This window comes from Canis lupus, chromosome 5 (assembly GCF_048164855.1).
Source record: "Canis lupus baileyi chromosome 5, mCanLup2.hap1, whole genome shotgun sequence".
NCBI lineage: Eukaryota > Metazoa > Chordata > Mammalia > Carnivora > Canidae > Canis > Canis lupus.
Window position 1 is genome coordinate 71,031,258 of NC_132842.1, and position 9,081 is coordinate 71,040,338.

General features: G+C 51.2%; 1 long non-coding RNA gene across 2 annotated transcripts; it reads right to left on the reverse strand.

Moving 5' to 3' along the window:
- Positions 1–401: 401 nt before the first annotated feature.
- LOC140634050 (uncharacterized) lies at positions 402–8,094 on the reverse strand. Of its 2 annotated transcripts, none has more exons than XR_012031605.1 (4): positions 6,871–8,094; positions 4,725–4,891; positions 1,978–3,064; positions 402–1,832 (listed from the first exon to the last, which is right to left on the reverse strand). It is a non-coding gene; the product is annotated as an uncharacterized lncRNA (long non-coding RNA). The 2 variants fall into 2 exon arrangements; XR_012031606.1 differs by having other exon boundaries at positions 2,929–3,064; positions 6,871–8,002.
- Between the last annotated feature and the right edge of the window lie 987 nt (positions 8,095–9,081).

The following is a 9,081-nucleotide window of genomic DNA, read 5'->3' on the forward strand; positions in this document are numbered from 1 at the left end:
TCTCTCATGAATAAATAAATAAAGTCTTAAAAAAAGTGTATTCTTTCTTATAAACTCCTGGAGTGAACTATCAGGGGCTCATGTGATGGCTCCACCATGCTGGGGACCAAGATCCTTGCATTTTGTTGCTTTGCCCTTTCAAAGGTGTTAATCCCATCCATTGATGAGATATGCCTCACCCCCGGGTCCACATTTCAGCCAGTGGAAATGGGGAAGGACAGGACATAACTTCAAGGATATAACCTGGAAGTTTCATGTGCACATGCACACGGGCACACAAACAAGCATGCGTGCCAATGACTTCTGCTCACAGGCCATTGGCAGAACATGGTCACATGACCTTACCTTGCTGCAGGGAAAGCTGGGAAATGTAGTTTTTTGTTGTTTGAAGCCGTGTAGCCAGCTGACGTTTGAGGTTCTATTATCAAAGAAGATGAACATACATTGAGGGGTACAAGGTGGGCTCTGCATAGTGTTTCTGGGACTCGAGGTTGGGGTTGGTAGTGGGAGGGAGAGGAAGGTGGATCCCTTTCATCTTGCTTTCCTTGCCTCCTTCTCCAGGGCCTCCTTCCTGCTCCTGTGAACTTTCTCAGCCTCGACATTGATATGATTCTTTCTTGCTTTAATTTGGCTCTTCGCTTATAAACATTAGCTCTGGGATGCCCCAAGCTAGTGAAACCAGCCTGCAAGTTTAGACAGCTTCGATCCTGAGGGTGCCATACCCACACTGATGGAGTTTTCTCCATCTCTGATAATGAGTCCTGAAACTCCTGGAGTCGGTAGAATCAGGGAATTCAGGGACCAGAGGAATCATCAAAAGCATTTAGACGTGGACCATGCCAACATCGGCCACATAATAAAAGTCAGTGTTTACTGGGTGCTCACTGCCCAGCAGGTGCCACACAAAGGGATTCAGGGGTCATCTCACTAAGCTTCTTAACAACTTGAGAGGTAGAGGCTGTTATCCAATTGTGCACACGAGGAAAGTGAGGTTCACAGAGGCAAAGGCGTTTCCCACCGTCACGTAGCATTTGAGCGACTGACCCATAACCAGCAGTTGGTGCTGCCCTCCTCTTCCTCGCCCTCCCTTTATGGCCTCTGTCCTATGGCTCTTGGGGTGCTAGATGGTTCTGGGTCAGCCAGCCAGCCTGTACCAGCCCAGGAGGTGGCGAGGAAAAATGGTTATTGGACCAACACTCTTCCTCCCTGACGGCCTGGCTCACTCAGGGAGCCAAAGCACAGATCCCATGGATTTGAGCAAATCGAGATGGTGTCCTGTAGCGGCATTTTGATCACAGGCTGTCCAATGAGTCCCCCTTGCCTCCTGGGAGATATCTGCCCAGGAAACCAGACTTGCTGCCCCATCAAAACGCTGCCACCTCCCCTGCCATGACCCATGCAGTGTTGGGATTAACTGGCAGACACAGACTCATTGTTTCTGACAAAATGGTGACTTCCTCGGGGACCCCGGGGCTCACCCGCTTCAATCGTGGCACTGCTATATGTCACAGCCCCTGAGCTCTCATTTGCTCTTGTAGGTTATATTTGAGCCAGGCTGCTTCCTGATGGTAAGCAAGCAGCTGTTGCAGGGGGTCCTGGGTCTGGAGCGTGGGAAGCAGCAGGACAGGAACACAGAGTGAATGAAGCAGAGCTGCTGCTCTCAGGGGGCAAACAGCCTAGAGGGGAGTCGCCGGCTCTTCAGGAGCTCAGGGCTGGGCTGAACCAGGTGCCGACTCTGCAGCCAGGAGGTGTGAGATGGAGCCCTGCATCCTCATCCTCCTGCTGTGTGACTTGGGCACATCCCTTGCCCTCCCCAGCCTCAGTGTCCTCATCTGCAAAGTGGGGACAGCGTGGGTTTGCTGGGAGGGATAGATGAGCCGCCCACGTGCAGAAATGACAGGGTGACCCCTGCAGAACTGGGAGTCTCCTGCCCCACACCCTCCCTCACTTTACCATCGAACAACCCCACAGACTTGCCTGTTGTCCTGTGTAGGGATCATCAGCCCCTGAGAGGCGGGAAGGGGCCACCCTGGTCCCCAGGTCACTGCCTGGTGGGAGGCTGCCTGCTGCACAGTGTCAGAGCTGAGTACTGGGCCAGCGTGTGAGTGCTCTATGGGGGTCCAACCCACCTGGGCACCCACAAGGGTGTCCCAGTGGGGTTGATGGCTGAGCTGAGTGTTGACGGAGACACTAGGAGGTTAGCAGGAAGAGGAGGAGGAGATGCACCAGGCCAAGGGCCTGATTTGCTCAGGAACCTCAGGGGTTCAATGGAGAAAGTGGTTCCTCTCACAGGACAGAGGCCAAGAGCTGGGTTTGGGGGAGAGAGTGGAAGCCAGAAGGTAGTGACCCCTGTGCCAGAGAGGGGGGCTTGTGAATTATCCTAGCACACTGGTGTCTGGTAAAGGGCCCTACCCATATGGTCAGATTTGAATTAGGATGAGTCCTCTGGGCCCTGAGAGGGAGAGGCTGGGGCCAGGAGTCCGGGAGGAGCCAGGCCCAGCTCACCAGGAGATGGTGGGGGACACAGGCAGGGCAGAGGGGAAGGTGGTCTTGAGGGGAACTCAGGCTTCATGCTTAACAGGGCTTCACGATTGATTCCAAAGCAGGGGAGGACTGAAGGTGACCCCAGGTTTCGGATCTGGGAGGTCTGGGTGGGTGGTGGGTGGTGGAGCCATCATCAAAATGGGGACCAGAGAAGGAGCAGGTTCAGGAGGGAAGGGGGGCCCTGACAGGCTCACCACGCCCTTTGTGGGTGCAGCTGGACCACGAGCCCCATGAGACTGCCTTGGTCTGTCCCCTGTCTCAAGACTCAGCTCTGTTCATGTGTTCCTCAGGGAGCAGCGCCATGTGGGGCTCGCTCAGTGTTTGCTGGAGGAAGGAAGGAAGGAAGGAAGGAAGGAAGGAAGGAAGGAAGGAAGGCAGGCTCACAGAGTAGCACCTCATCCTTAACAGGGCCACTCCCTGGTGTCAGCAGCTGGGCAGGGCCAGAGGGTGCAGGGCAGTGCAGGTCCATGGCACAGGTCAGCGATGGAGCTGAGCGTCTGTGGAATCTGTGACTCCAGCCCTGGGGATGTGAAGGCAGAGGTGGTGGCAGATGGGAGCCAGGGGAGGCTTTGGATCTGATGAGATGGGGTAACCAAGCCTGGCAGTGAGGCTGAGTCCTTCTAAGATGAAGGAAAGGGACATGATGGCAAGTGGCCCTGGGGATGTGAGATTCTAAGAGCTCCTGGTGCACAGTAATAAGAATGACAACCTCCTGCTCCCCAAACCCTCCAGGGAAAAGGACCGCCACTGCCATTCTTGTGACCTGGCTCTGGCCCCTCTCCCTCCCTCGATGCAGCTGGAGAAGGATGACTTATAGGGCTTGTTTCCATCTGCCCAAAGTGAGGGGATGAGCTGGAAAATGGAGCAAACCCAGAGATGCCTTCGGAGCTGGGTCGTCAGTCACTGCAAGCCCCTGCCCTGCACCCATCCCTTGTTCCCCCAGTGCAGGAGGGCCCCAGGGCCCAGGGGACTGTGCTGAGCATCACACTTGGGTCCCTCCCAAACCCCCACTGTCCTGCAGAGTCCTGCGCTCCCTGGCTCCTGCCTGGACCCTGCCCAGTCCTCCCCCTCCCCCTAGATCTGCCCCCACAGTGCCCTGGAGTGTTTCTAAAGCCCAGCTCTGATGGTGTCATGCCTGTGTCCTGTGGGATCCTCATTTCCTACTTGGGGAAGCCACTCAGCATCGTGGGCATGATCAGGAACTGTAGTCCAAATCTAGTGTCTGCCACCCGCTACTAGCTGTGTGACCCTGGGCATGTTACTGAATGTCTCTGAGCCTTATTTCCCTCATCTACAAACTGGAAATAATAATATCCACCTAAAGGGTGGCTGTGAAGATAAATGAGATCAGACACATAGAATGCTTAGAACAGTGTCTGATGCCTGCAAGCTTGAGGCATGTGCTGACTCATGAATATATTTTTCTTTTTGTCTGGTTGGCATTTTCTTTTTTTTTCTTTGGAATCAGGCTCTGCTCCCATCCCCGACTATCCATCTTCAGACCGCCCAGTCAGGCGAGCCAGTGCCTTTCCGTTTAAGCTCAGCCACAAGGAGCAAGTGGGGTTCAGCCAAAGAGCTCTGACCTGCACCGGGCAGGTCCGCCCCTGCGGCTGAGCTGGTCCCTTCCTGCTCCTGGACCTGAACTTTCCACCGCAGCCCCACTGACTGGTCCCTCGAACATGCACTGTTCCTAACCTTATGCCTTCTTTCCCTCGAAGCCGCCTCTCTCTGGAATTCTCCGTCCAAATTCTTGTTCTGCCCAAATGCTGCACATCCTTCAGGACCCCAGGAAGCTCACAGACCTTGACCTGTAGGTCAGGGTTTCTCAAGACTCAGCTCTATTAACATTTGGGCTAGATCCTTCTTTTTTAGGGGTGGGCTGTCCTATGTATTAGAGGATGCTCTGCAGCATTCCTGGTCTCTGTTTCCTACATGCTAAGAGCATCCCTGAGTCACAATGATTGAAAATATCTCCAGAATTTGCCAGATATCCTCTGAGGGGTGGGGGAGCAGAATTCCCCTTGGTTGAGATCCACTGGTATAGGGGAAAAATAGACTTTGGGGCTGAGATAGAATCTTTGTCCCTGTTCCACCCTTTACTTGCTGCGTAGCCACAGACTTATTTCTGAGCTTCTCAGACTTGATTTATTCATCAGGCTAGTGCAGATGGTAGCACCTACCTCACAGCGTCCGGAGATGGACCAAATTGGTCATTCATGAGAAGTCCTGGACTGCTCAGTAAATATCAGAGGTTGCAATTGGCTCACAAAAGCCAGTGCTGCCATGGCGCTTCACCTCCAGAAGGGCAGACACCAACCCCAGTGAAGTCTCACCCAGCAGCCTCCCTCTGGGAAAGAGAAATAGAGAACATTCTAATTCCAAAGTGTAAATGGCAGACGCTTGGGAAGATTTCTGGAAATAAACACTGTGCAGTGGAGAAGAAAGGAAGGTGGGAAAGAAAGGAGGGGTGGAGGTGGAGGCCCAATGTTTACAAATTGAGATCTCACCCCTAAAAATCAGATTTCCCTTTCTCCTAAAAATCAGGATGTCTGACCACCCCGGATGGTGGGGGGCAGTGGGCTGCAGCTCGGCAGCTTCTGCCTCCAGTCGGACCTCACTTGGGCTCTCTGCTTAGACGGCACCCCTCCCGATACCCCCTCGGTTCTGTGGCTGAGTGCAGCACAGCGTCCACCCTGGTGTGCTCCTATCACCTGAAAATGTCACCCCCTGACCTTGGGCTGGAGAATCAGCCCTGACATTCTGTCATTGTCTCAGCTCAAATGTTGCTTCTCCCGAGAGGTCTTCTTTGGCCACCTGAGACCAACCCCCCTCGTTTGATCTTCATCACATTGCTCTTCGAGGAAATAGCTAGAGCGAATGGGCTGGCTGCCCCTGGGCCAGGCTTCACAGCAGCGGTGGGGCCGCTGGAGGACTGTCCTCACACTCAGTGTGGAGCAGGATTCATTCCTAGCCAAAGGCCGGCTGAGCAGCACAGGACACAGGATGCTGCTTCCCGCCTCTGCACAAGCTGGTTTTGTAAAACTCAACCTGATATGCACGGAGCCCACTATGCTCTCTCTTTTGGCCAAAATAAGTAGAGTCCAGATATCTTTGAGGTCACATTCGCTGGTCCTTTGAAGTGAACCTAAGACAGGCCCAGCACATAGTAGGTCCTTCGTCATCACTTCATCACTGTGGTAGCTGAGGAAGAGGGGTCAGGAGGCCTGGTTCTGACTCTGTTCTCATGGTCTGCGTGTCTCTCCCCTTGTCCCGGCTCTGTCCACGAGGGCAGTCAGGCACATGCTAAGCCTGTTCTCCAAGTTCCCTCACTTAATCCTCCCATGACTCCTATCAAGCAGGCTCTTAGATTCACCCCGTTTCCCTGGGAGGGACTGAGGCTCCCAGAAGCTATTGAGAGACTCCAAGCCAAAAGTTAAAAAACAAACAAACTTCTGTTAAATTTCTTATTACAAGTCATACCCCAAATTTCAAACACCAGTGTATGGATTATTTTTCCCCACCACAGTCCTGCAGGGGGGATCATTTCCCATTCAGACTCTAAGTGCCCTTCATGAACCATGGACTTCTGTTGATTACTTTTAAAATTTTTACCATCAATTGTCTATAGTCTTTTTTTTTTTTTTAAGTAATTTCCACTTTGGTTTATTCTGGCTTGAGTTCCACCAACCCCACTCCTCAAGAAAAGAAAACAATACCCATCCCTCTGGCTGCAAATTACTAGTTCAACCTCCATAGGTAAACTCAATATAGAAAAATGGGAAGATACAAGACTCTTATCACCTAGAAACAACCAAGACTAATACCATGATGTGTTTTCCTCTCTCGAAATCCAGAAGAATAAAAGCCAAACACGATGAGGGTAAAACTCCAAACATGCACGCAGTTCAATGTGGAATTTTTATTTTTTAAAAGATTTTATTTATGAGAGAGAGAGAGAGAGAGAGAGAGAGGCAGAGACACAGGCAGAGACACAGGCAGAGGGAAAAGCAGGCTCCCTGTAACTCGATCCCAGGACCTCAGGACCACTACCTGAGCCAAAGGCAGATGCTCAATCACTGAGCCACTCAGGTGTCCCCAATGTGTGGAGTCTTTTTAACAATCTTTTAAAGAAATGAAATAAATCATTTTTTTTAAAAAGATTATAAATGACAGGAAAATTGGCCATTATAAATGTTGAGCCAACATTCTGGGTAGGAAACCTGTCCTGCGGGAAGGCATGCATACAGACTGTCTACAAACATACCAAATACCAAGAGCGATGATCTCGGGGTACAAACCTCGCGTGCGGTACTCAGTACTACTGACCTTCAACAACAAACATGCGCTGCTGTTAAGGATCCGGAGAAAAATAATGCCCTTCGGAAGACGGACAGTGGGAATCTTATATTTCTAAGTAATGAGGCTCAGGGGCTCCCAATAAGTTCTAGATGTTTGGTTTCAAAGGCAAAGTAACAGGCAATTGAGGCTGTGGAGGCAGGGTGTGGTGTACAGGTGTGTGTGGGGGCACCTGCAGGGTGGAGGGGAGGGGCACCAAAGGCCCCTTTGCCAACCAGCAGGGGTTGGCATTGGCATTATGACACTCCCTGGCTGATGCTAAGGCCCCACCCGCCCCACCCCCGCCCACGATGCAGGTGGCATTGTGATGCTCCTGGCGGGGGAGGGTATCTAAGGCCCTGCCGCTACTGGCCTGGCCATTTCGCCTGCAGCCACCGGGAGCTCAGGACCGAGCACAGAGCTCAAGGCGACAGGGGGCCATGGGAAGAGCGGTGTTGATCAGGCTTCAGCTGGGGCTGCTGCTTCTGGCGCTGCTCCTGCCCCAGGAGAGCTATTTACAGGCTGCTACCACGCTCGCTGCTGCCACCACAGCCGCTCCCACCGGGTCTGCCGTCTGCGTCCTCCAATCGACTGTCCATGTGGTCATGGTTTCCCTCTTCCTCCTTCTACGTCTTCACTGTTGAGAAAAAACCGAGGCCGAGAAACATCTTCACTCCTCCAACTCCTCTTCTAAAACCCAACCCCAACAGCTCCTGTATATCTAGCGTGGTAAGAAAAACACCAGGCCCTGGTGAACTCTACTAATTTCTCGGTGTACTTTACTGTGGCAGACCGTGTGGCGAATGTCAAAGTTGGTTCGAAGACCTACTGACGACGTTGACTCCCTATGGCATCTGTGGAGCTTTGTGTACAAGACTGAAAGGAGAGCTGACAGCCAAGATTAGCGAACCATCTTGCTCACGGGGGCTTCAGGAATATGGACTCTTAAAACTCGGCTATGACAATCAATTTCACCTTGATCTAGAAAAAAAATAAGGGGGGGATGAGAGGTGGAGATGTTTCATTTTGATTCACCAAATCTGTAAGGCCATTAAAACCATTTGGTAATATGAAAGCTTCTGTGATTCTTTTTATGAGTGTTGGAAGGAGCCTCTCCAGTTGCTACTGGAAGTTCGTGCTAATTTGATGCTGTAAAGTTTTACATTACTAAGCTTTCGCTGTTTCCTTGGGAACTGAACTCTTTTCCTGTGTGGTTTTGGATTTAACATTACATTTGACTTTGTATAGAGTAATTGCCATGTGTCAGAGTAGTGATGGATTGGGATGTACCCCAAATCCAAGCATAATGAGTAAAATTCCTTGTAAGGGAATTTTTTTGAAATTTACTTATTTGAAAGAGGAAATGGGGTGTGAGAAAATGGGGTGTGGGGAGAGAAACTCAAGCACACTCCCCGCTGAGTGTGGAGTCCGACATGGGGCTTAATGTGGGGCTTGACCCCAGGACTCTGAGATCATGACCTGAACGAAGACAGATCCCACCACTCCCGCGAAGGCCCTTATAAAGGCAAATGGTAGACTCATGCCATCGTCCCATCGTCCCATCCAACAAGAGTGCTGGATTCATTAGCTACTATACTTAAGCACATGAAAGAATTGAAGTACATCCCCATGTGCTAATCTTAAAATGCTGCTTTTCATAAACAGATAGATGGGACCCTGTTTTCTCTGAGTCATGCTAACAAGAGTCCTACATCGAGGAGGGAGGTGGTGGCTTTTCTTCATTTCTTGGGAGCAATGACACTTACTCCAAACACCATCTCTAGTCACACAGTTGGACCCATAGTACTTAAAGACCTGGATGGCCACGAGGGGGGTACTAGGCAGTAATCTGACAAAGCACCCACACAAAATTGTGGGTCCCTCCCAAATTCATGAAATTGTGACCTCACATGCTGCTCACAATCATCTGTGACCATATCACCAGACCCACCATCTTTCAGCAAGCCTTTCGTGAGGGATTTTTCTATTGGCTTATTCATTTTTTGGATGTAGATTTTGGAGGTTCCTCTCTGGTTTACAACATATGACTTTAACATCGTATTATCTGTCTGCAAATACTATCGCACCACGTCACGGGTCATGGAAGAGCCTGACCGCAGTATGCCTTCACGTCTGCCCCCCTTCCTCTCACCCATTGTGTTCCTGCCTTAACTTTGCCACATTCTAGATTCTTCAGTACAT